The sequence below is a fragment of the Dipodomys merriami genome, unplaced genomic scaffold, assembly GCF_024711535.1.
Source record: "Dipodomys merriami isolate MVZ:Mamm:240054 unplaced genomic scaffold, mDipMer1.0.p SCAF_2325, whole genome shotgun sequence".
NCBI classification, from domain to species: Eukaryota; Metazoa; Chordata; class Mammalia; order Rodentia; family Heteromyidae; genus Dipodomys; species Dipodomys merriami.
The window spans coordinates 29,181-56,668 of record NW_027203744.1 but is presented as its reverse complement, the minus strand read 5'-3'; the positions used below and the strand labels follow the sequence as shown (position 1 = coordinate 56,668).

The window sequence follows — 27,488 nt, the reverse complement described above, 5'->3', positions numbered from 1 at the left end:
TCTGATATGTAAATTATTTTATTTATTATTTCTTCAAAATTAATCAAATTAGGATATGAAATAGAAATTGAACACATTCATGTAATCCCATGTACCCAGGCAGCAATTTGAAACCAGTGATTGAGGGGTTGGAGAAACTGAAGGATCTTTCACTTTCAGAGGAGCCTGGAAAAAAAATTTAGTGAGACCCTGACTTCATCAAGAAGCTTGGTAGTGTTGAGTAGCGCATTTGATCCCTGCTCTGTGGGGAGAATGTGCTCTCAGCCGCCTGGGTAGCTAGGATTGCAGGATTGCAATCCTAGGATTACAGGCACGGGCCCAGAGATGTCCAAACTCTTTCTATTTGGGATGTGAACAGACACTGTCTCCAAGGTCAGGTATGACTATGTACACGAAGAGAACAAATCAAATGAGAAACGGATGGTGAAGACAGGAAGAGAAAACCAAGAAATACAATGCATGGTCCTGGATTTTCAGATGTGCCCATCAAGAAAAGCATATATACATATATATATATATACATATATGTATACATATATATATACTTATACATATATGTATATGTATATACACACAAATATATACATATATATGTATATATATATGTATATATGCTTTTCTTGATGTGTACACATATATATGTGAATGTGTGTGTGTTTCTACATATGTATCAATGTAGAAGCATGGTCTATGCCTGCCTCTCTGACAATAGGGTAAGTTCACTTCCTAGTTCTGTCAACTTGTCTGCATTGTCATCCAGTACTTCCTTAGTCTGCCCCACTAGTATATCTGTCTTGCAGACTAAACTTCCACATCCCTAGGGCTGTTAGGAACTTGAATAGCTGTAAGTTAAATAGGAATTAACTTTTAAAAGTGAAACACCCCAGAAAGGGAGAGGCCTCTTTTTTCCTCTCCTGTTACTCAAAGAGCTTTTTATCCCCAGAATATACTTGTGTGGAAACAATGTCACTCCATCTGCTCTACTGGGGAATTCTGAGCACTGTCCATAGAGTCTTCCCCCAGAACCCCTGTAGCTCCTGTGCAATTCCTCACCTCATTGTGCAGCAGGTGACCTACACTTCGCTACCTCAACATCATCAAGACAGTGTCTGCCTCTGCCCAGAACTCTGCTAAACACAGTTCCTGAGAGAAGAGAAAACAAGAATATCTGTGTTTTCACATTTTTAATTTATTTAAATATTTTTGTTTGTGTTTATCTTAATTGTTGCCTAGGCCTTGTTCCTATTCATGGGGTGAGATACAGGCATGGTACAGACCAGAGGCACATGAGTGTCTATCCACTGGCCTATCCACTGGCACATTTCTGCTAGCTATTTTGAAGCATATAATTAATCATTTTTTTCTACTTATTATTAGCACACATGTATATAATACAGGGGGATTTCATTATTATATGCCATAGATGGACACAATATACTTTGAACAAGTTCACCCTTTGTTTTATTATCACATTGCCTGAACCTCCTGTTTGCAGTGTTGAGTGGGTTTCATTGTTACCTTCATATATAGTATATGTGTTTATATATATATACTGAATGCATATATATGTAAATTGTGTCTCTATATTTGTCTCTATCTGTTCTTCACCGTATACATTACCCCACAGTCCCCATTTACATCCCTGCCCAACATCAATCACCTTTGACCCATAATGGGTTAACTTTTATAGTTATTCCTTCTAAACTGGGGGTATTGCTCAGTGGTACAATATACACTTGTATGCATGAGGTCCTGTGTTCAAACCCAGCACCAAAACATGTTACCTCTTCTATCCAACTTCACTCCCCCACCCCACCCCCAGCTACTCCCAACCACTCATTTTCATGTTCTGGTAATCATGGTTCTATTCCCTAGTACTTCAAGACTAACCTTTTTAGCTTTTATAGGTAAGTGAAAACATGTATTATTTCCCTTTTTTAGGGGGATGATTTATTTCATTTGAAGCAATGTCCTCCAGAACTAATCACTGTAAGTGGGAAGATTCAGGACTGAGGGTTGGAGGGGGCGTTCTTGACATCCTGAGTTGGTTTCCTCTAGAACAAGAATGGAAGTGGTGACAGAGGCCTATAGTGGTACATTCCATGCACAAGTCCTTGGTCTTAGCAAGGACTGGTCAGCTGGTTATGGCTCTCACTGTGAGCAAAGTGGCAGATGAGTTCTCACAATTAAATGTCAGAGGAGCTTTAGGAACAAAACATCTCCCAGGACACAACAATTTTGTAAAGACAATAATTTTGTGCTTCTAGCTGCCACACACCCCTCCAGAATGTCAGATGTGGTAAGCTTCATCAGGGACTCTCCTATTGCCAAATCTGACTTCTTGCACCCTCAAAAAATAAAGTATAAATAACCAGGCTGAGGTTTGATCTTAAATTACATGGAATCAACAGATCAGAAGAGAAGGAGACTGTTGTTGAGGTAGGACAAGACTTTGAACACAACTCTTCCCCCAATTCAGCTTTTTAGGTGAGGCTTTTCAGAGCATACTGTGAGTTTTAATTAAAGTCTGATTCATAGATACAGAATCAAGTTTAAAAAGACAGATGTCTCTGGGGTTCTATTGTATCTAGAATATTCTGAACTTGGATATATGAAATGAATAAAAACCACCGAAGTACAAAGCTTAGAGACTCAATACAGAATGATTAAAGAAAAAAGTCAAGGCCATAAGGAATGGCAGCTACCCACCATGTAGCTTAGCCAATTAAAATGACTGTTATGTAAGGACCATGCAGCCTAGTCAATTAAAATGAGCGTTACATAAGGACCATGGAAGCTAGCCAATTAAAATGACTGTAGGGACAGGGCTTGGCCTTAGGGTCCATTTTCTGGTACTTCTATCTGCTCCAATCAAATGTGAGCCCCTCAACCACCCTAATTCCAGCAACATTTTCAGATCTGACCTTAGATTTCCATTCTTGTCTTCTTTCATCAATCAGTTTGTGGATCTTATTGACTTAACTATTATTCTAAGTCTGTGGTTTTGTTTCCAAACAGTCTTAAACATCTCACTGTTGGAGCATTTAAACTCTGCTTCATTAACTGATGAAATGTACAAGCATAAGTCATCACACCCAGTTCCCTGGGCCTCCACATGCCCCAGCAGTACACCGGGTTCTCCCACCTCCCCACCCCACCCCAACACCTTCGCTGGCTCTCACTGTGGCTGCACTGCAGCCCAGGAGAAACATTGACTTTTACTTCCATCTTCAATCTCCCCACCCCTTATCATCTGATCTCCTGCCTCTCTCATCTCAAGGTAGGATGATGGTTATAGTACACACACACACACACACACACACACACACACACACACACACACACACCACACACACACACACACACACACACACACACACACACACCACCACACACACACACACACACACATCCTGGAGCTTTTATTCTGCTTTCCCAACCTCAGAGCCTTCCTGAGCACCAGCCCATCTCCAGTAATGGCTTCCATAAGTTGCTGATGACATACTCTGTTGTTAAATCAACACAAGACACCAAATCTCCTTGTCACTCCTTCCACAGCTGCATCTTCCATGTTCATTCCCTCACTCTTCCTACCACTTTTGCTCTCAGGATTCCATCAGCAGATCCCTGAAAACAACCCTGCAACTCGCTGCTCTCATTTTCTCCAATTACCATGCCAACTGATTGGACAAAATAGCTCCCACCCCCCTCCTCAATTTTGCTCACGCCTCTCTGTTGTTGTAAAATCCATCATGGATTCTGAATGATGATTAGAACATTGAAATCTCTAAGTTTCACATACAAGACCTCCCATCATCTGGGCTCAGGAAATCCTATTTTATACAAGCTCAATATACTTCTCATAGTAAAAAGAAAAATGGAAAAGTCCCTTCTCCACACTTATGCCACTGGCTCGGCTGAAATGTCCCTGTCTTTCTTCTGCCCCCCCTTGTAACAGTGAGATATTGCCATGACAGAGCAATCCTCCCAGCCCTCCCCACAGAGATGGAACTGTTCTAACTGTACTTAGTACAATAACTGACTCACCCTGGAGGACTTTGTATCTCTCCCTTTTCTTCTTGTCCCTTGAGAACAAGTCATCTTAATTCATCTCCATGACTCCCTCACCTTCCATCCTTTGGTCTTGGCTACCCCAGTATGTAGGGGCCAATCAAATCTAACCAGAGACTCAGTAGATCTCTGTTAAACAAAACAAAATTCCTAGATTTATGTGTGTGTGTGTGTGTGTGTGGTGTGTATATGGGGGGAGGTTGTCCTGGGCTTGAACTTAGGGCCTAGGCACTGTCCCTGAGCTTTTGTACTCAAGGCTAGTGCTCTACACACTTGGAGCCACAGCTCCATGTCTAATTTTCTGGTGGTTAATTGAGATGAGAGTCTCATGAACTCTGTAGTCTTGGCTGGCTTTGAACCATGATCCTCAGATCTCAGTGTCCTGAGTAGCTATCATTACAAGCATGAGCCACTAGCACCTGACATAAAGAAAAAATATCTTTAAGGAGAGCTTGAATCCATCAGCATATTCCCTATTTCCTACCACATGTACCATGGCTCGGTGGACCTAAGCAGCTCCTACCACAAGCTGGCAGACACAAAAGCTGCCACTCCACTCTGCACAGAATCAGTCTTCTGGGAATCACAGGAGGCTCAACTTGGAAGAACATTGTGTAGCCTGCAGATGATAAACCAGACACCAGTACCACAGCCATCTCATGGCTATTGTACCAAATAGGTGAGCTATTGTGCCTCTGTCCAAGAGCCAACCCTGAGCAAAGCTCCCACACAGACCACACTCATCTAGTCCCACCGCTTTATCTCTGCCTGCATAAGGCCCTCAGGATGACATGCGCTCCTTGTCTGACCAGTAAAATCAGTCAGAAGTCTTTTCCAGGGGTCGTATTTTTGAACATTTGCCTGCTTACACACAAATATTCCTGCCTACCTTGCCAGCTCTTCAAGGCCTGGGGCACCCTGCATAATATGTGGCTAGCTTTCTGTAGACTCACTGAGAAATCTGCCTTTCACCTGAGGGAAAGAAAAGGCCTCAAAGAAATTCTGGTCTAAGAGAAACAAACTGGTTCTATTCCCTGTATTCCACAAACCTAAAAAGTGAATTCCTACAATCAACTGGAAAGTATTTGGATTTAGAATATTGGATCAAAATTACTTAACTCCTTCAGTAAGTTTTCATAACTTACACACGCCATAGCTAATCCTTAAACCTTCTGTTTCCAAAGCTGTGTTTGCAGCTTCAAAAGAGCTGATTTTGCAGGACTAGCACATTAGTGGCCAGGCTTCTATCTAAGCAGTAGTTCCCAAGTCGCACGTCCTTCCTGTTATCCACAGGAAGATCATTTTACAGCAGACAAGTCTTTGTTCTTTATTTTAGATTATTCTGGGAATTGTGTGTGTGTGTGTGCTGGGGCTTAACATCAGGGCCTTGTTCTCACGTGGCTTTTTCACTCAAGCCTGACACTCTACCACTTGAACCACACCTCCACTTCCCGCTTTTTGCTGATTAACTAGAAATAAAGAGTCTCAGGGTCTTTCCTGCCCTGGCTGGCTTCAAACTTCAATCTTCAGATCTCAGCCTCCTCAACAGCTAAGATGATAGGCCCGAGATATCAGTTCCTGGCTGGAAAATTTTATTTTTAAAACATGAATCTGCCGGGCGCTGGTGGCTCACACCTGTAATCCTAGCTACTCAGGAGGCTGAGATCGGTTCAAAGCCAGCCCGGGCAGGAGAGACCGTGAGACTCCTATCTCCAATAAACCACCAGGAAACCGGAAGTGGCACTGTAGCTCAAGTGGTAGAGCGCTCACCTTGAGCTGAAGAGCTGAGGGACAGTGCCCAGGCCCAGAGTTCAAGCCCCACAACGGACCAAAAAAAAAACAAAAAACATGAATCTATCAGCAGTATACCATGTAAGAATCATCATTTTCAAGGAGTTAGCTTTCTTTTAAAGAACTTTCTTTTTTAGCTCTATTTTCCAAGAGTTCTTGATATAACTGACAGAAGACAGTAAGTCCAGACACCACATTTCCTAAGCAAAAATATTTCTGCTTACTTTTCATAAAATAAAGAGATTTATGAAAATGGCCACATTTAGGATTTTCTTTTTTTGGCAGTTTGTTTCTAAACTACATCTTTAGTTTATAAGCCATTTGCTGGCATGACTCCCTCTTCCTCAGAAATAAATGTTAGTCTTCTCCTCCATCACTTTCTCCTTCTCTTTCTCCTCTTCTTCCTCCCCATGGTTCTCTCTCTCTCTCTCTTTTTAATTTTTTGTTGGTCGTGGGGTTTGAACTCTGGGCCTGGGCACTGTCCCTCAGCTCCTCAGCTCAAGGCTAGCACTCTACCACTTGAGCCACAGCACCACTTCCAGTTTTCTTGTGGTTTATTGGAGATAAGAGTCTCATGGACTTTGCTGCCCAAGCTGGCTTTGAACTGCGATCCTCAGATCTCAGCCTCCTGAGTAGCTAGGATTACAGCCGTGAGCCAACAGCGGCGGCCTCTCTCTCACACTTTTAATAAAAATTTTCATAAATTCTAGAACTGACATCACACATTCTGATCCTATGCACATCCAGTTGCTTTCTTTTTGTTTTGTCAGTTGTGGGGCTTGAACTCAGGGCCCGAGAGCTGTCTTTGAGCTCCTTTTTGCTCAAGGCTAACGCTCTACCTCCACTTCCCGTTTTCTGGGGGTTAATAAGAGATAAGAGTCTCATGGACTTTCCTGCCCATGCTGGTTTTGAATCATGATCCTCAGATCTCAGCCTTCTGAGTAGCTAGGATTACAGGTGTGAGCCACCAGAGCCCAGCTAAGCCCCTTCCAACCTCTGTATTTCTTCCTTGCTATAAGCTCTGCTCTCTTTTTGCCTCCCTTATCTCTTAAACATCATGACCACTCCCCACTTAAGGCATAGAGACCCCTGGGGATCCCCTGGCTGTTTATTGAGGAGGTGGCCAGGCCAGCCTGGCAGGAGGCTCCTTGTCAGAAGACTTGCCCAGCTGCTGTCCATCAGAGCCTCCCCCCACACACACCCGACCCAACCCTGCCACTCACACACCTCATCTCACCATGACAGGCCTGGCTGCTCTTGGCAGCTGAACCACCTGCTCCAGCATGTTAGCCTTGATACCGCCTCCAGGACTTCACCCAGCCCCCAGACGCACCTCAGGACTCTCCAGGCTTCTGCTGCCCACATTTCTACCTTGACTCCTGTGTGCTGAAGCTGGCAGTGCCTCGCTGGTAGACCACACACCTGTTAGCAACTGCACATTGCAGGCTCAATTCTCTGCAGTGACATCCACCCATGGATCTCACCACTGCCCAGTGTGCCAGACCCAGGAAGAAAGCCTGGGTTAGGCCTTGCCAGTGGAATGTTCTAGGGATGCTAGATACCACAAAGCCATTTGAGGTGACATGACACTTACTTTTTTTTTGAGTGACTTTAGAAAAATAGCCTCTGGTCCCATCTAGCCTAAGCATGAAGGGCACTGGTGGCTCATACCTATAATCCAAGTTACTCAGGAGGCTGAGATCTAAGGATCATGACTCAGAGCTGGCCCAAGCAGACAAATCTAAAACACTTGCAGCTCCAATTAACTGGCAAAAAGCCAGAAGTGGAGCTGTGGCTCAAATGGTAGTGCACCAACTTTTAGTAAAAAGTCAAGCAAAAGTTCTAGGCTCTGAGTTTAAGACCTAGTATTTTATTATTGTATTATATAATTTATAACATTTATAAATATGTAATATATTATAAATAATATAATATTGTGTTAACAGTATTATAATAATAACAATAATAAATAACGACAAACCAAAAAGGGCTCAAGATGTAGCTTGAGTGGGAAAGCACCTAACTAGCAAGCATCAAGTCCTAGGCTCAAACCCCAAATTGCAAAAATAAAAATTTGTAAAAAGTCTCTTGAGATTGAACCCCAGGCTTTTCATTCCCTGACTTTGTAACATTAGACCTATTATTTCCCTTCTCAATGCTCCTGTTTTCTGTCCCTAAGTAAACACAATGCCATAAACAAATGAGGGTCACAAATGAGGTAAGCATCTTAGAATAGACCTGATATGTAGTAAGGTATTATATAATGGCACCTCCAAAGAGATCCACTTACTTCTTACATTCTCTGTCTAAACACTTCACTGTCCCTTAAAAAATGTCTGAATAAGGAAATGAATGGCCAAGGAAGGTGGCTCATGCCCATAATCCTAACTACTTTGGAGGCTGACATTAGGCAGATAACTTTTCAGGACCAGTTTAGGCAGGAAAGTTTTCCAGTTACCTTCACCACTGAGAGTTGGGTAAAGTGATACTCATGTGTTATCAACAAGTGAAAACTTAAAGAAAACAGGCAGATGACAGTCTAGGCACATGACTGGGCACGAAGTGAGACCCTAGCTCAGAAATAACCAGTACACACAAATTCACTCTCATACTTGGTTGCTAGACCTAGAAGATAAACATATAAGTAAACACATACCAAATCCTGTACCTAAATATGTGATAGATCTGATTAAACTACCATAGGTGCATGTGTGAAGGACCATAATAAAGTTCCTGAGAACAAGTACAACGAACTTTAACGAAAATAAACATTAGGAAGGTGAAACATGTCCTCAGGAGGCTGAGATCTGAGGATTGCGGTTCAAAGCCAATCAGGGCAAGAAAGCCCATGAGACTCTTATCTTCAATTAACACCAGAACCAGAAGTGGTACTGTGGCTCAAAGTGGTAGGTGCTAGTCTTGAGCAAAAGAGCTCAGGGAAAACACCCAGGTTGTGAGTTCAAGGCCCACAACCAAAAAAAAAAAATTAATAAAATTTAAAAGAATTAAAAAAATAAAGTGATGTTGGTATGCCAATGATATCTCCTTGCCAACAACCCCCCTCCCCCAATATACCTTTCCCTACATTCAAGTGTAAGCTCCAGAAATTGCCCTGTATCATTTAGTGATTCCTTTGAATTCTCACCCTGCTATATGATTTCTGCATTGAACCAGATAATATACCCAGGAAGAAAATATCATGTAATTTTGAAGCAGCATTGAGACCATAAAGAATAAAGTTACCATGGTATTCAAATTGGGAAAATAGAGAAAACCACCTAGAATCTTACATTAGAGGCTTTTGAAACCTGTGAATGGATATTAAGTCTCAACCTCTCTTTCCTTCCATCATTCCCACAGCATACCCCAGGGAGGGCAAAGCTAAGCTTCTGAGACCATCTGTCACCCAACAGTGACTGAGAACTAGATCACAAGCCATCACACAGCACTCAAGCCAAAGGATCTCTCACAGCTCAACCGTCTCTCACAAACCTTTAGGATACTTTTCATTCAGTAAACATTTCCTGAATGTCCCATGCACATAGAACAACCCGCTACACAAACACATAGTAAATTTTACACTAGCAATAAACTTACAATTGGCTGGGATCCAAGACTGGAGTCCCTCAATGTTAATCTCATTGTAAAGCTGTTAATATAAACAAGTAGCAATGTGCTTATTTGGCTGCTTCTCCAACAAGTGAAGAATGATTAACCTGGACTACTGCTTCATGCTTCTAAATTCTAGCTCCTCAGGAGGCTGAGATCTGAGGATCATGGTTCAAAGCAAGCCCAGGCATGGAAGTCCTTGTGACTCTATCTCCAATTAACCACCAGAAAACTAGAAGTGGTGCTGTGCCTCAAAGTGGTAGAGTACCTGAGTTCAAGCCCCAAGACCCAATTAAAAAAAATGTAATCTGCCAATCTTTTCCTAAAGGGGACACACACACACACACACACACACACACACACACACACACACACACACACACACACACACACACACACACACACACACACACACACACACACACACACACACACACACACACACACACACACACACACACACACACACACACACCACCTTTCCCCAGAGCAGCTTTGCACCTAGAGGAAGGTGCTTAACTTGACTATTGGGTTTAGAAGTGGGGTTGCCGGAAGAAGGGGATGCTTGAATTAGGTAAGGTTATCAAGGCAGAATATTGGTGATTGTATAAGAGGAAGAGATCAAAAGACATCCAGTCAGGCTTCCTAGGGACCACTGGAAAGTTCCAGAAGACTCAAAGAATTACTTTGGCCCCAGAGAAAGAAGGGCGTGTGGGGATAAAGAAACTGGTGGGATCTGGGTTCAGGTCTGCCTCCAGCTTCAGGATGCATAATTAGAACAGAGGTTGCCCCTGATGTACAGGAAGGATAAATAGCACATGTATACACTCAGCCACAGCAGCACCCCCAACCCTGAGAGAGCAAAAGGCCCTGGGAGAGGCAGGAGACCCAAGGACCCAGATTTGCTCTGCTTCCAGAGTGAACTCATTAGACTCAGCTTTGGGGTTGGCTGTATGTGCTGCTTGGCTTCAAAGAGGTGGGCGCAGCTCAGCCACTCAAGCATCAGGATAAAGCACAGCAGCCTGGAAAGAGCCAAGATACGATCAAGTTTCCACAGCTCAAGTTTCCATAGTTCACTGAAACCCTTGATAGCTACTAGGAAAATAATATGCAATTATATCCTAGAGACATAAATGACTGAGGCCATGGTGCTCTCTGCCGAGATAACCACATGTGTAGGAGCCCCCCCCCCCAACCTGGCCCTCCCTTGGTGTGGTCAGACATGCCTGCTTCACCCACAGAAGCTGGGGCAGGGGAAGGGAGAAAGAAGCAGGATGGTCGAGGATGGGGACACGGGGCACAGATGTGGGGCTTGACCCAGAAATGCCTCTGTCCTCTGGAGCCCTGGTCTTCCGGTGGGCATGTTGTGCATATGTAGGGCCTGTCTGTGAGCAGGAGGCGGGGCTGTCATGAAGACTTCTGCTCTCCTCCTCTGGGGGCTCCTGATGTCCAGGACACTGGGATACAGCAGAGTGACACCAAGACGGTGACAGGACACCAGGACCTCTGACCTGACACAAACTCTGGCCTACAACCTGAAGCTCTCCCCTGACACAATGACCTGGGGCAGGATGGGTCTTAAGCCTTGAGAGATATTCTAAATGCCTGGGAGAAGAATCTCAGAACCCGATTTAGGATGCAGAATGACTTTGCTGGTTTTAGCTTCTCTTCTTAGATAGTCACACTGCCAGCTGTGGCCCTCTAAGTCTCCTCCTATGTAGAAGGTATTTAGTAAATGATCACCTCTGGCTTGTCAATGTCAAACAGGAATCCTACAAAGTGCTAGTTTTAAGAACACAAGAGGAGAAAGCTGTGGTGAATTGGTCACATACAGGAATGGTTGTTGGTGACGGTAGTACATGTTAGTGATTACTAGGGTGTTTTAGTAGTGTCTATTCACTTTTCATTGGATAAGCAGTAGAAGGAAAGAAATCACTGGAAGGAAGAGTTGTGGATGACATACTCTTGTATAATACCCTAGCATATGTGGATAGTGTCTTAGAAAGGAGAAGGATTATGGGTGTTTATGCCTATTTATATATTTCCAACTGAATCGGATTAAAGAGAGTAGACCCGGATATATTAAAGAGAGTAGAACCGTGTCATATTTGTAATACATTATTCAGGAATAAACCAAAAGTTTCAAGACAAAAAAAAAAAGCAGAAGGTGGGCCAGGTGCTGGTGGTTTAAGCCTGCAATCCAAGTTACTCAAGAGGCTGAGAGTTGAGGACTATGGTTCAAAGCCAGCCCAGGCAGGAAAGTCGGTGAGACACTTGTCTCCAATTAAGCACAGAAAAAGCCAGAAGTGGCACTGTGGCTCAAAGTAGGAGAGCACTAGCCTTGAGCAAAAATCAAGAAAAGCACCCAGGGCCTGAGTCCAAGCAGAAAGGTGGGATTAGAAAGTGTATACTAGAGACAGTGTGTAAATGTTAGTTCCAATGGAGATCTGCATACAGGGCTCAGATAAATGGCTTTTCAGGACAACAGCTGTGGGAGGGAGACAGAAATCCACCTATCCCACTCTCCAAATATACACCAGGACAACACCTCCCATTTCCATATGTCTTTCTCTCTATGGCATCTTAGAGTCTACAATGAAGCTTTTTCTTTTCCCCAACCATTCCACCATAAAAGCCATTACTAAGGAACTAGTGCATCGGGGACATGAACTGCTGTACCAGGAGCTGCCGAGCCTGTAAGAAAAGAAGAGTGGAAGGCGGAAAAGTAGCCCAACAAACCACCAATAACCAGAAATAACAACCAGAAAGGGAATGAGGTCAGCCTCTAGCACAGGGCCCTTTGCAAAGTACAAGTTGGTATAATTCATTATTCTGGAACAATTGAGCTAGACAAGATCTATACACTTAGAGCCATACTCATCCTCTTTTTAGTTCTTTATTTTTTATGCTGGGAGTGATTTCTAATCTGGCTGACAATCTGATGAACTAGCTCAAAGAAGAAAGATCTAACAGCTTGTCACTGCCCACAGCCAATTTCAATAATCTCCTACCTACTGGAAAGTTCCAAGTGGTGCAAAGTGCAATGATACACCAGGCAGGTGGCTTATGGCTGTAATCCTAGCTACGCTGGAGGCTGAGATCCTCAGATCTCAGTTTCAAGACAGGACAGGCAGAAAAAACTGCAAGACTCTTATCTCCAATTTACTAGCAAAAAGATGAATGTGGAGGTGTGGCTCTAATGGCAGAACAACAGCCTTAGTAAAAAAGTAAGCAAGAACATGAGGCTTTGAGTTCAAGATCCAGTTTTGGCAAGTACATGCACAAGCACATTTACACACACACACACACACACACACACATACATAAAGGGTGATTATAACACCTGAGATTGCTTGACATATCATGCAATCACAGGAAATCCAGCTTGAATGAAGTAAATCCTTCATAAACATCCCAGAAAACTGGAACAGAGAAAAAGGAGAGAATCTCAGCAACATCCATTCTCTCCCTCCAAAGTAAAAATATAATAAAACAGCAGAATCTCAGGTTGGTTCAAGTGGAAGTAGATGTAAGCCTCAGTTTACCAAGGCTTTTAGGGAAGTGCAAACCAACTGGTAACAGGATTCATTACTCCAGTTCTTTTCATTTAGAACTGACTGTACTTTATCCTGGTCTATATGCCAGCAGGGAACTTCTGCATTCTTGAAGGAATTATGGAACAAAAATAATGAGATTTTAGGAGGAGCAATGAAATAACCAAGTGGATCTCTAGGTGATTCTAGGAGGGTATCTGAATTAAAAACCTGAGTAGAAATTACAAAATGATTAACAATAACATCAACAGCACTGGCCAATCTGATGCATTTGGGGCACTCCATTGGATTACATTTATCTACCTCAACACCATGAAGTGTACAGCTCAGACCACCTGTGGTTGAGAAAAGTAAAAGCTGAGGAGGGGGGGAGATCACTGAATTACCCCAATCGCCCATCTGGTATACTCAGAAAGAGATTTGAACCCTTATTAAGCTTTGACTTCAAAGACTCCTTCTTTCCCTATTTCCCCAAATCCAATCAATCAGCAAATCCTTTAGGGTTCGCTCTTATCGATGCTTGGTTGTGAACATCAGGAGCAAATGTCCACCCCTCCTGACCTAGCATCAACACATGAAATGTGTTGTAGGGGAGGGCTGAACTGTTTTCAAATGGCATTTTCACAGCAAGCACACTGCTTCATTGATTGATCTAGCAGAGACCATGGTGTTTACCTGGGTAGGCCTCAAAGACAGAAATTCACAGTTCACACTGGTCAGGGCCTCTTCCTGCTGGCTATATTAGCTAATCTATCACCCTCTTGGTCACTCTGGGAGTGAAGAATTCTCAGGGAAATCTGACTGCCTCTTTCTCTCCCCTAAGATCCATTAGCTTTGTTTCCCACTCAATTCAAATGCCCAGCTCCCAGCAGAGGTGGCACAGGACCTTTCAGACTTCCTTACACTGCCTGCAGAATTCCATGGGCATGTTATCCTCCTTAATACTCAGATCAGTAGTGAACTCCTTCCTCTAAAAACAAACACTGTAAGCATACATTTAGTATATTTAATTACTGCTGTCTTTTAACAGGTTTTCCTCCAATTCAGCACTCACTCCCATGCTCCTCACAAAGAGTCCTCTGACCAAAGAATATACAATATAATCAGAGTGACTGTCACATGGCTGACTGGATGGGTGGATAGATGATGAATAGATGATGCATGATGGATGGATGGATGGATGGATGGATGGACGGATAGATGATGAATAGATGGTGCATGATGGATTGATGGAGTGTTATATAGCTCAAATGAAATATTTATATGGATTTTAAGTATACAATTCCTTCAGCCAGACCCAGAGGTAGCTCACACTTATGATTTTTGCTACTTAGGAGGCTGAAATCTGGAGAATCCCAGTTCAAAGCAAGCATAGGCAGAGAAGTGTAGGAGATGCCTTCTCCCAAAATAACCAGCAAAAAGCTTGGCTAAAGGCATGACTCAAGTGGTGGAGCACCAAGGTATTTACAGTGAGGTCCAAGCCCTAAGTACTGCTAAAACACAGGATATGCTTCCCAATTCCTTTTTCTTGTTTTTTTTTTTTTCTTCATCCCTACCCCTATCTCGGAGGGCCTGGAATAGTAAGGCCTTATGCATGCTAGGTTTGCGCATTATCATCACCTACAACCCCAACACCTAGAGGAAATAAAGCATTTTCAGAACGGAGGGGAGGTTTCTAGAACAGGTTCAGGTGAGGAATGGAACTGAGAAAGCACTGACCATAAGTGAAGGCCAGATGTAGTAACAACACCCCCACTCCTTGGCTAAAGCTTTGCTTCGATGAGATTTGATTCAACTTACTGTAAAAGCGACACACACCAGAATAAATGGGATTCAGTGGCTGACAGAATTGTTTCTCTGCTGCTGACCACCTTCCATTCTAAGTATAACTGCTTGAATGTGTGTAGATGTGTGCATCTGACACACTCAGCACCAATTTATCACCTAGCATATGGAAAAAAGAGTCTCATTCCCCCTAGTCAGAAATGGTTAATAAGTAAGTGGTGACTTCCATAAGTGGTCATAGAAAGAACTAGGCCGTGAATCTACTGGAAAAGTCTGGGCCACAGTGAGGCAGCACAGATCAGGGTGGTCAAGAGTCATGGAGAAACCATCCTTACCAAGTCTTATTGGAATTCACTTCTTGCTCAGCCAAAATATATGCAATCTGCCCAAAACCCTTCAACTGGCTCTACCTCCCAAGCCATAGGATTCCTGAAGGGCCCAGGGCAAAGCCACCTGTCAGTACACATTTCAGTTAAAGAGCCCAAACACACACATACACACACACACACACACACAATTTGGAAATGTATTACACTTCAAAATTAAGGCTAACACACACACACACACACACATTATTTGGAAATGCATTACATTTCAAAATCAAGGCTAATTGTGTGTAGTAGCCTGGAAAAAAATAGTTCACATAGGACTTGACTTCATAGCCATCAAACCCCAGAACCCTAAACTCTGGCAATTTCAAACTGAAAATGAAAAGGTTCAGAGAAAGGAAGGAAGGAAGGAAGGAAGGAAGGAAGGAAGGAAGGAAGGAAGGAAGGAAGGAAGGAAGGAAGGAAGGAAGGAAGGAAGGAAGGAAGGAAGGAAGGAAGGAAGGAAGGAAGGAAGGAAGGAAGGAAGGGTGAACGGTTGGTATGGGGCTGTGACTTTTGAGAAGGCTGCTTGGGGAGACTCAGCTTATCAACAGCCCAGGGATGCAGCTTAAGCCACCTGATGCAACAGCCAGAGAGAAGGTAAACAAAAGGCATGTCATTATATAAGAGAAGAATGTGGCTGGGTTAGGACACAAATCTCCACAGACAAACTGGGTAAAGATTTTGGGACCCAGGTGCTGGTGGCTTATGCTTGTAATCCTAACTACCTAGGAAGGTGAAGTTTGAGAATCACAGCTCAAAGCCAGCCTAGAACAGAAAAGTCCATGAGACTCTTAGCTCCAATTAACAAATAAAAAGCCACGAGCGGGAAGTAAAGGTATACCTCAAATGGTAGAGTACCAGCCTTGAAAGGAAAAAGTTCAAGCCCCAGTGGCAACCCAAAATAATTAATTAATTTAATCAAGTACACAAGTATCTCCAGCCTTCTGCTGCAATATTTTGGGGACACTAACCAAGTACCAATTATCCCTTATTACCCAGCTAGCCAAGAGGACTTGAGAGACTGAGAAAGAGGTGTGTGGCCCTTAAGTCACTGCCTCTATTCTATACATGTCTTTCTTTTCTGACTCTGGCCACTAAGTAAGCCAGGCTGGCCCAGTTACCCACCCTCCTCCACCCATCTTACTCTTCTTATCCTCTAAAGGCGGCTATCAACTCAGTCACCAGCACTCAGAATCCAAACCTTGTTAGAAAAATAAGACTCAAACTCACCAGTCACCACTTCTCCCTGCCACCATCATGTAGGTAAATAAGAGAAAGAAACAGGAAGGCTGAAATTGCAAAGCATTTAGGGAGTGTTAGGAAGACAATGAATGGCCTTGTAGGAGTGAAGGAAACTGGGGAGGAAATGTGGAGAGCCTAAGGAAAATAAATCAACACAAAGGGCAAAGAACCCCAGGAAAATTAAGTGAACACAAAGAGCAAAGCCTCCTAGTGGGAATCTTCCACGTGGGAATCCTCCTTCTAGGCTCAGAAGAATGAAAACAAAAACAAAGCTTACACCTGCTGCAGAAGTCTAGATGTTCTGATATCATACAACTGCTCTCACTTCTTAGGGAGAACAAAGCAGGGGTTCTCATCTAGGCAGGAGGGGGGAGAGGGTTGGGAGCTCCCCCAGTGGACAATCTGGACAGGGTAGACACATTTTTGGTTATCCCAACACAATGGGCAAAGCCCTCCCCAGGAAGAGGGGAGGGGAACTTTTTGGTTATAAAGCTTGAAATGTCAATAGCATTGAGACCCAGACTTTGTGAAATAAGAGGGCCAATTTCAAGGGCAGTTCTGTAAGTAGAGAAAGAACATTACTAGAAACCTGAACAACCCCCCTCCCCTGTCCCCGGGGTAAGCCACCCTGCCTAACACACTCTGTATTCATCTATAGTCTAAAACAACAGCAACACCATGGGGCCTATGCTGTTGCTTTCACCAGGACTCGGTGGCCTGTAATCTTAGCTATTCAGGAGGCTGAGATCTGAGGATCCCTGTTCAAAGCCAGCCTGGACAGGAAAGTCCATGAGACTCTTTATCTCCAATTAACCACCAAAAAGCCAGAAGTGGAAGTGTGACTCAACTGGTGAGCACCAGTGAAAAAGCTAAGAGAGAACTTAGCCCTGAGTTCAAGCCCCAGTACCGGTACAAAAAGAATAAGAAAAAAATGAGAAAATAAAAAAAATCATTTTTCATGGCAATAGTTCTCCTTTTGATTAACTAAGTTATACTCTGGCTCACATGCCAGAGTACATCTATCCTGGGCTAGGCTGAGGGACACCTGTCCCCATGGGAAGGGGAAGGCCAAGGCCATCTGCAGTATGGCACATCCAAAGACAAGTCAGGTCTGCAGAGCTCTGCCTTGGTGGCAACAAGTAGCCCTTGGTTTCCATGGCAACCACAGGCCCAGCCCTCACAACCAAGAGCATTCATTTCTTCTGTGTGTGTGTGTGTGTGTTTAATGGTGCTGGGGACAGAAGCCAAGGTGGCATGCAACTTGAGCAACTCCCTCAGCTGAACTAGGACAAATGCATCTTCTTTTTTTTTTTTATTTTATTTGTGAACATACTGTACAGAGGGGTTACAATTACATGGGCATAAATGCATCTTCTTGATCCTCCAGCTTCAGCTTCTTGAATAGCTGGGATTACAGGTGCTAACAACCACAAATGCCCACTGAGCATTTCTATCAGCATGCAGGAATGAAGATCCTCCCCAGAAGCTACTACAGTAAAAGTCTGACTCAAGCATCTTAGTCTCTGAGGCTGGCAAGTCCAGGAAAACCAACAAGAGAAGCAATCAACCAGTACATGCAGACATCAGGACGTAGAGGAGGGAAACGGTAGCAGAAAAAAGAATCAACAGAATTGGCTTTAGGCTCAGATCTGTTCTCCAAATACCCCTGAGACGTTCAACCTCCAAACCCTAGATAAAAGGAGATTATGTGCAGACTCTCCTGTGGCTTCCAAATTGAATGAGGGTTAAAGGGTTCCTGCCCAGGGGAAGAATCAACCCCATGCTGGTTCTCCAAACCATGTGCTAGTGCTTACCCACCCACCATCCCTCCAAATACTGCTCTTTTGTGCAGAAATACAGTTCTCCCTGGAGTGGATCAAGTACCAAGTTTCCAGCATTTTCATTTTTTCTTCTTTTTTGTAGGTTGTGGGGCTTGAACTCTGGGCCTGGGTGCTGTCCCTCAGCTCTTCAGCTCAAGGCGAGTGCTCTACCACTTGAGCCATAGTGCCATTTCCAGTTTTCCGGTGGTTTATTGGAGATAAGAGTCTCACGAATTGTCCTGCCTGGGCTGGCTTTGAACCATGATCCTCAGATCTCAGTCTCCTGAGTAGCTGGGATTATAGTCGCCAGCCACCAGCACCCAGCATTTCCAGCATTTTCAACTGAGGAAAATTTTTGTTCCTAGGGAAATAAGGAGGTCAGGTCTGGCCGGTGCCATATTGGCCACATGGTGGATGGTAGAGTCTGGCATCTTGTCTTCATGCTGGGAGAAGGAACCCCCCCCCACCTTCATCTGCCTCCCAGGTAATGCCCGGACCCCTGGAGGCAGGGGCAGGCACTTGGCTGATAGGCTACTGAATCTGTCAGTCTAGTGCCTGGGACTGGGAATTCCCTGAGGATCTGCCTCATGTGCTGACCTATTTAGGCCCTGACCAGCCTAGCCGCTGGATCCATGCAACGAGTGTCTCTGTAATTGTGTCCTCTGTCCTGTCTCCTGGCTTGTCTCCAGTTATCATGGAGTCCCAATTCAGCTCTCCACTGGCGCTGAATTGGCTTGTTGGTATTGTTTTTGTTCTCTTTCCACTTTAGTATGTTTCCTAGCTGTGTTAGGAGTATTTGCATGCTGCAGGCCTTTGTAACAACTGACAGCCTGCAGCCTATTAACTGTATAATAAAGACTCCAAGATGTGGCTTCTGGAATGATTTAACTTACAACACTTCATTAACTTTTACAACTAAAATAGCCCAAACTGTAGCCTCAATTCTTAAAGTTGTGGTTCCAATAATAATTTCACTCCATTTCTGGAAGCCAGTGTTAGGGGAAGTAGGGGAGGAAATGGAGCCTCAGAAACCTTGAGCAGCATCTCCTATTTATACATATGACTAATTCTCCACTCACCACTATGTTAGAATTCCTGTGCCCACACGTACTTCCCCTCCTACTCTACTCTCCCATCACCCCTCTGCCCTACCCCCTCCGCCCTCCTTGACTTGAGGACAGTGACAAAACTCTGCTCAAATTATCCATGCACTAACTTTGCAAAACATCAGAAGAGACACAGGCCATTAATTTAATCATAGATTGTGAGAACTGAAGCCTGGCAGGCTTCATTTGTGGTTATGATAGGTAGGTCATGATAGCTAATACTCACACAGCTTAAATTATGCTCAGAACTGACTCAGCAGAGCAATTTGTGTGCATGCTGCACATGACCTGGCTTTGCTTCGCCTGCAAACACAACGCTGATATACTGGAAGGCTTGGGGGCGGGTAAAGTCCAAGGTCACACTGGAACTCTGGATGGAGGGCTGGCTTTCACATCCTTATGTTTTGGACAATGCTGAAGTTAGAAACCCTTGGCTTGCTTCTTTAGATAAAGGGGTTCAAGTCCTGACTGGCTGAAATGCCTAACTGAATCACATAACACAGCACTGTGGCTACTAGCAAAAGAGATTTTCCAGGGTCTCTGCAAATCTCTTAATTAAAATCACATATATGGTAACTGCTCGGCATAAAATAGGAAAAGGAAGGCATGGCAGAGTAAATTTCTGAAGATCTACAAAGTTCTAAACTAGCACACAGATTTAAAGTACAGTAACTAAGTAATTCTGCACCACCACAGTGAAAAGCATGTCCTTGGTTTCTGATCCCTCCAGGAGGGTGATGTTTGGGCCTAGCACACTGCTGTGTTCCATAAGCAGACAGAAAAATCAGGAGGATCTCGGTTTCAGGTCAGCCTAGGCCAAAAAGATGTTGAGATCCCACCTCAACAGAAAATTCAACAGGGAGCAGCAGTGTGCACCTGCCAGCCCAGGACCAGCAGTCCATTCACGCCAGCAGGGATGAAAAGTGAGACCCTATCTCAAAAAAATAACTATAGAAAATATAGAGAACTAAGGGCCTGGGTCACATGGTAGTGTGTCTGCCTTGCAACACAAAGCCCTGACTTCAAACTTGAACATACAAGAAAAAAATACTTTTTTTTAATGTATTTTAAAAAAATACTTTTTTTAAAGTTAAGCAAATGACTGACACTGCTACTGCTTCAACCTTTAGAAATAGTGACTTTTACAGATTAAACCAACAGTATGTGGTCTACAGGAAACAGCTATGTCTTTCTTATTTCAATATTGTCACAGAGTCACTATAAAGTTGGTAAAAAAAAGTATAGGTTCCTAGAACTTCCTGGATTATTAAAAAGTTAAAAAAAAAAAAAGAGGGGCCTACTATGTGGCTTTATGGTACAGTGCTTGCTTAGCATGTATGAAGTCCTGGGTTCAATTCCTCAGTACCACATAAACAAAAAGAGCCAGAAATGGTGCTGTGGCTTAAGTGGTAGAGTGCTAGCCTTGAGCAAAAACAACTCAGGGACAGTGCCCAGGCCCTGAGTTCAAGCCTAAGAGCTGGCAAAAAGAAAAAAAAAAAGGAAAGAAAGAAAAGATACACTGCTGCTCACATCTATGATTCTAGCTGCTAAGGAGGCTGAGAGCTGAGAATTGAGGTCTGGAGCCAGCAGTAGCAGACAAATCCCAAGCAATATCACAAGGTTCTGAGTTTAAATCCCAGCATGGTATTAAACACACACACACACCACATATCAAGCCATACATTAGTCATTAAGATCAAGTGTGTGCACAGAGTGAGATCAGGAGGATATTTTTAGGAGAGGATCACAGAGGCGCAACATCTATGTACATCTGGTCATATAAAATAATATTTATCAAAATGAACTCCAGGAAAAGTGGGTTTTTTCCCCTTTGTTGCGGTTTTTGTTTTCTCTTCCTCTTGTCTTGTTCATTTATCTGTCTTTGGGAGGGTAAGGTGGAGCACAGAAATGGAGGGTGTTCACAAAGGATGAACAAAGGCAGCAGCAGTATTCACTACACAATGTTGAAAATGGACTATTCAACTTGTGGGTGGGGACTATAGGGAAAAGTGGGAGAATGTGTGAAGCCTGAACAAAATATAATATAGCCATTTTAGGTTTCGATTCCATCCTGTTAAGGCACGATATCTGAAACTCCAGGAACTGTAGCAGCAACTCCCCTTGAGCCCAAATACCAGGAACAATCCCCTTTATGGTTAATTCCACTAACTACAGCTAAGTTCCAAGTGTTCCTGCAAGATAAAGACCACTTGGTCGCAGCTCAGATCATTGCTTTAGCCAATCATTTTGAAGAGCATCAGCCCCATGAACCAGCCAACCCCAATTCTGGTTGATTCCTGCACTGGTTAAACTAATCATCTTTTAGAATTATTTTATTATTTTCCCGCGGTGTGAAATAATTTGCTAAGTGATGCTATGATGTATAGAATGTCCCTGAAACCCTATAAAAACCCTGCTGAAGGAAGGGTCACAGCTCTCAACTCTCACCCGCTGCGTTGGTGATGGTTGCGAGTCCAGGCTGGAGCTTGTAATAAATGACTCTCGTGTGCAAGGAATATCGGCTCCTTGGTGGTCTCTGGGGATCCTTATCTGGGCATAAGATCTGCAAGGGAAGGGATGACATTGTCAAAAAAGGAATGCACTCATTACCTGACTTATATAACTCTGACCCCTCTGTACATCACTTTTACAATAACAATATTTAAAAAAACCAAAACCCAGTGTATAGTTTGTGAAAGTTTCTCCTCTGCTCACTCCACTGCAGGTTTTACCATTTATTTATTTGTTTATTGTGCCAGTAGTGGGGCTTTAATCAGGTCCCAGGCCCTGCCGCCTTGGGTTGGTGCTCTAACCCTTGAGAGCCACACCTCCACTTTAGGTTTTTGATGTTTAATTGTAGATAAGGGTTACTTGGCCTCTCCTGCTTGTGCTGGCCTCAAACCTTGGTCCTCTTGAACAGTTAGAATTATAGGCATGAGCAGCCACGTCAGGCCTAATGATGTTTTAAATAACTAGTCTGAACCTACAAAATTAGCGTCATCATGTCACATCTTCCTTAAGCATGCAAGCCCTAGCCTAGTAGACAGAAGCCAAACTGAATGTGCCCAGCTGTTGCAAGCACCTTCTGCTCTGCAAGGCAGCCAGATTGAACAATTCTCAACCTTTTCCAAATTCAACAGGAAGTCTGCTAAGCCAAGCTATCTGCTTGGATGGCTGGGGGCACTCAAATCTGGTTGCTTGCGCTTTGGTAACAAAGCTGAATGGACCTACTGTCTCAGCAAAGGCAGGGGTGGGAGGCCTGTGCAGGCTGAGGCCTGGGGAGCTGTCCAGGGCCCTGGGCTGGCCCTGCGGGGACCTGCCCTGCTGGAGGAAAGTCCTTTGGCAATAAGCCAGGGCTGCTCCTGAAACCAAAGGCCCCTGACCCTCCTGACCAACTTCCATGGGCGACAGGATCAGTGGGAGGGGAGGCCCTGGAGACAGAGCCCCCCCCCCATGTGGTCAGCCACACTTGCACTCTGTGCATGCTCCCGCCCTTGGCTCTGAGGGACTTTCCTGGCTCCAACCCAGCCCCAGACAGGAGGCATCAATTCCTCAGCCCTGGAAGCCAACCCAGGGCCACAGGGGCGGCGCTCTCAGCTCCAGCTCCACGACCCCGAGCGCTGCTGCCTGGTCCTGCGGGGCGCGCCGGCGGGGCCACGCCTCCCGCCCGGGTCACCGCGAGCCCCCGCCACCTGGGTCCGGGCGAGTGCCCAGGAGGCGGGAGTTTGCGGGGATCGCAGCTGTCCACCGCGCCCCCTGCGCCTCCCCCTCGCCCCCCCGCCCCATCCACCGAGCCGGCCCGGAACGCGCTCCCGGGCGCTGCTCCGCTCCACACGACCCGGAGCCCGGCCCAGGTCCCCGCCGGCCGCGTCCGGAGCAGCTGCCCGGGCTCCGGACTCCGCCGTCCCGACGTCCCGCGAGCCAGTCCCGGTGCACACGTCTCGCTGGGTCCCCGGCCCTGCGCCCCGGCCCGGGACGCCGCACCCCCACTCCCGCCCTCGGCGCCCAGACTTCCCCCCAGTCCGGAGCTCGGCGGGCGCGTCCCGGTCGTCGTCCCCTAGTCCAGGGAGGCGGCGGGGCGTCGGATAGGGGAACTGGGGGAGGGGCGGGAGGTTCCAGGCCCGCTCTGGCCCAGACCTCCTCCCCGCCGGCTCCGCAGCGCGTGCCCGGCTCTGTCCCCAGCCTGTTCTCCCTGGAGCCTCCTGCCTGCCACCCCCACCGGCCCAGCCGGCCCTGCGGCTCCGCTCGCACTCACTCTGCGGGTCGGGCGGCGCCGCCGCTCTCACCTCCGCTTCCTCCCGCCTGCCCGCCGCAGGGTCCGCCTGCACCTGCGCAGAGCACCGCGCGCTCCCCAACGAACTCTCGCCAACCGCCGGCCCCAACCGCCCGCCCGGCGCTCGCGCCCCCGCCCGCCGCCCACCGCGCCGAGGGCGGGGCCCGACTTCCCCACGTCCCCACCTCACACAGAGGGAACGGCCACAGCCCGCGCCCAGACTGCGCGCACGCACCGAGGGCGCAGGGAGAAGGCCGGCCACCGGCCACCTCCGCCCCCGGGGCCGCCTGGGCCGCCAGCAGCGCCGGCAGCTCTGCACAGGCTTCCATTCAGCCTCGCACTCGGAGACGACTGCGGGGCTTCACTCAGCTCCTCCCCTTCGGCAGGGCAGAAACAACACAGAGCCGGTTGCCCTGCGTGTGCTCAGTCACTGGACGACCAGCATGTCTCTCCACCAAGCAGCCACCTGCTGAAGTTTGCACCTTGCATAGAAAGCCATGTGTCCCCCCACCTGCCCGGAACTGGATTTAGGATAAATTATTAAATTCAAAAGTGCTGTAAGTGTTTTGCTTGCTTTTGTGCTTCCACTGAAATGTTCTAAGCAAGGGAATCTGCTGGTCACTTTTGTTGCTAAGGCTGACTATACTATTGGGCAGAGAATGGATTAAGGCAGAGACAAAAATGCTTGTGGGAAGGACAGTGCTTTCTTCAGCCTGGGTCTGCCCTAGCAACAACCCATAGACTGGGTGGCTTAACCAACATAAATCTATAACTCACAGAAAGTTATTGTAGTAAAGCGAGGCTGGAAATAATGAAAAGCTGTCCTGCCTCAACTGAAGGAAGGGCTGGGACAATGAGAGAAATTCAAATGAGGTCCAGGAGATAGCCATGTGGGTTGGGGAGAGGCACAAATGAGCAAGTATTTATCTTTCTGGGTTGGTCAAAGGAACACTGAACTCGGTCTGCTTTCTTGGCGCCTGAAGGCCAACATACTTACACCTACATCTGCCCCCAAGTCAGTGACCTGCACAGGAAATGAAAAGGATGACACCATTCTTGTTAGACTCCTGGTCCTCTTTGTGGCACCATTATCCTGAATTCATCCCCAACACATTCCCATCATCTGCCTCCAAACAGAAAATTATTCTGTGTACTATCTCCACCCCTTCTCTCTAGTCCTTTCACTCTACTTTTGAACAGAATGTGTTTTTACCCAGTCCTGTACCCATTGTCTAATCCGCCTGTTCAAGGGCCAGTGGCCAAGGAAATTGCACTCATAGTTTGACAGGAAGGGTGACATTCATCAACATGCACTGTACTCATAAACTCGTATGCTAAACTGAAACCCCTCACATAACTACTTAAAAGTAGTAATAGAGTCTACAAATTGTAATTACATAACTTTAAAAGCAAATACAAAACATAAGAATCCTTCCAACCTGACAATGAATGCCAACAAGTAGACTGACCATCCAGTCTTATCAGGGAAATGATGCAGAATCTTTCAAGGGCCATGTATTGGAGGGGACAGGATGGAAATCCCACTTGTACTTGTAGCCATGAGACCTTGACATTTTTTGGACTTTGTCTTTTCTTCTGAGATTTAAGATGAGGGATGCTGGGATCAGAATGCTTCTTTCAGACAGTGCTGAGCACATACTAAATGCCCAACAGATGGAGCCAATGGGAAAATGTGTTTATAATGGCTATTAATGTATTGTAGGATAATCCAGGTAAAAATCTCAGTACTCCTTATTCATTATGTCTCTTGTAAAAAGTATAGAAGTAACTTGTGGGCAAGGACAGGAGGAGGAAACTGGAGGAAAGTGAAGGGAATAGTGACATTGTCCAAAAAAGGAAAATGTAGTCATGATCTGACTTATGAAATGGTCACACCTCTGTACAACAAACACCTTAATAATAACAATAATATTGTATGTTTTTCAAGTGTAAAAAATAGCAAAGGAAAAACAAAAACACTCCCCATCCCCATCTCCAGCTATAGTTCCTCACAATCAATACATTTAATCATCCTGGTTTGAATTCATTTAATGATGAAATGCCATGGTTTTGTGTATATGTTCTCATTTTATTTACTTCATCTATGAGCCCCATCTTTCTCAAGTCTGTGTTCTTGATCACATCATCAGATGTTTATTGCTGGATTTTCGGTTACCTGACTTTTCTGATCCCAGCATTTCTGTGATCTAACTTTTCTGTCATTATTCTCACCCTGTAGGTTTTTTAAAAAAATAACCCCCAGGCACAAGGAACATCCGTTCCACCAGACATGACAGGATGGACATATTTGGTCCTTCTAGGCTCTCTTAGACTGTCAGAGACCCATCTGTCTGCCTCAATACATATGATTCTTTAATGATGTTGTAAATGTCCCAATGGCCCTGGGCCAAAAAAAAGGCTCCCCATCCTTGCAAGAGTGCAAATTCTTCTTCCACTTTCTCCATTCTTTCTCTCCACAAACTTTAATGGGGTCTTATTCCGATGATTATCATTTAAAATTTCCAATCATCGAATTATTTTTTCTAATTACCTCTGTGGGGTGCTATATGTATCTCCTTGGTACCACATCCCTGAGTAACTAAGGGCTGGGTGGTCTAGTTACCTTTCACCTCTGGCTGTTCAGAGGTCCCTGATGGGGGTCTTGCAGCTCAACTCCTCCCTCTGCCACTTCTGCTTCCTTCCGGCCTTCTCAAACATAGCTCTCAAGGGCACTCCAAGGTCAACCTCCCATCTGTCAGCCTCTGTCTCAGAATCTGTTTCCTAGGAAAGCTGACCTGAGACATCAGCTCTTGTTTTATCAATGTAACCTCTTCTATTGCTGTGAGGTTAATGGTAGCACTTTCAAATTCATCCTTGACTGGCCCTGCTAACTATTTCATGATGACTTCTCTTCATTTTCTGAATCTCTTCAACCTAAGGCAGCATCCACTGAGTTCACTGCCCGTCCAATTTCAGTGCCAGTTATGGATTCATTCCCTTGTCCTTGTTTATTGGTGACCCTCAAAGAAATCTCTTAGTCCTCGGTTTTGTCAAGTCAGAGGGAGGTAGTGTGACCTAGGTCACTTGCATCCACTTGGGGTTGCTTTCCAAAGGTCTGCTATCCTGTAGTTATTTCTTCTAAGCCTAGAATTTGGGGCATGAGTGAGGAAAGTCAAGAGTAAGGAAAAATCACTAGGTTGGTTTTTTTATTTTTGCCTGAAGGCAGAATGCATAAATAGCATTTTATATCCTTGAGCACACACACACACACACACACACACACACACACACACACACACACACACACACACACAGAAGGAAAGCCTACTTTTAGAAAAATACACTATGGATTTGAATATAAGAAAGAGGTAGGTGGGGGGGGGCTGGGAAGGTGGCTCAGTGGTAGAGCGCTTGCCTTGCATGCATGAGGCCCTGGGTTCGATTCCTCAGCACCACATAAGCAAAAAACTGGAAGTGGAGCTGTGGCTCAAGTAGTAGAGTGTTAGCCTTGAGCTGAAGAGCTGAGGGACAGCGCCCACGCCCAGAGTTCAGGCCCCACAAATGGACCACAAAAAAAAATTAAAAAAAAAAAGAGTTAGGTTACATGAATAGCATAGTTACATTATCTTAAATACTCATAATTGAGATAAGAATCTCTTCCATTGGCATATTCATTTATGGAAATTAGGAAAGTTTTGTAATATTTAGGAATGATAATTCTGTAGTTTATTCCAAAGAGACTAAGTATAAAGGAAAAGGATTTCAGCATACAGGCAGGCAGCATGTTGTGACTTTGTGGCTTTTTAATAAACAATAATGAACCACTGTAGACACTAACATTCCTTGTCCAAAATTTTACATCTGAA

The 27,488-nt window shown here is 45.0% G+C and overlaps 1 long non-coding RNA gene across 4 annotated transcripts; it reads right to left on the bottom strand.

Moving 5' to 3' along the window:
- LOC138835245 (uncharacterized) lies at positions 1-23,742 on the bottom strand. Of its 4 annotated transcripts, none has more exons than XR_011374532.1 (3): positions 23,605-23,742; positions 21,798-21,912; positions 1-165 (listed from the first exon to the last, which is right to left on the bottom strand). It is a non-coding gene; the product is annotated as an uncharacterized lncRNA (long non-coding RNA). The 4 variants fall into 4 exon arrangements; XR_011374530.1 differs by lacking the exon at positions 1-165 and adding an exon at positions 16,477-18,604 and having other exon boundaries at positions 23,605-23,741; XR_011374533.1 differs by lacking the exon at positions 1-165 and adding an exon at positions 18,614-21,225.
- Between the last annotated feature and the right edge of the window lie 3,746 nt (positions 23,743-27,488).